Source organism: Nanorana parkeri, unplaced genomic scaffold (genome assembly GCF_000935625.1).
Source record: "Nanorana parkeri isolate BGI_ZX_2015 unplaced genomic scaffold, ASM93562v1 scaffold1867, whole genome shotgun sequence".
Lineage (NCBI taxonomy): Eukaryota > Metazoa > Chordata > Amphibia > Anura > Dicroglossidae > Nanorana > Nanorana parkeri.
In genome coordinates, this window is record NW_017308135.1 from 246822 (window position 1) to 247434 (window position 613).

The window sequence follows — 613 nt, forward strand, 5'->3', positions numbered from 1 at the left end:
GGTTCACTTGAAGGAAAGTGAATAGAACTGACCTCATTGCAGCAGCAGTATCAGCCACAGTATTGTCCAACTCTATGCTGTCCTCTGTTTACTAGCTGTTGGATCCAAGGGAAAGTTGTGAGGTTATAGTGAATCAAGATTTCTTTGAAGAGACGGCCGATATCAAGAAGCAACCATAACTCAAGTAGTTGGAACATCATTCCGTGTGTGGTTTTTACACTTAACCTCCAACTGGCTGGCTACTGCAGATAACATGCGTTCTTATCTACGAGACTGTCATCGCGGTCTGATTACCTTTCTTTTTAACAAGTAGCTGCACACATTTGCTATTATAATAATTAATAATAATAATATACTTTTTACTACATGATGTGTATTAGGGGCAATGCATCATTTTACAAATTCCTATATTATTATTTTTTTTCCATTTTTACGATTTGATTGCTTTTATTGTTTTGTCTTAATTATTTTATGCAATATCATTTTGACTTCCTTTCATGGTTCTGAAGGAAAATGCAAACCATATTGATATATTAATCAGAAATCGTAGTATTATTTTCTGTGTGGATACTTTTTCTTTATTATGGTTGCTTTACACTGTGCATGCGCTTTT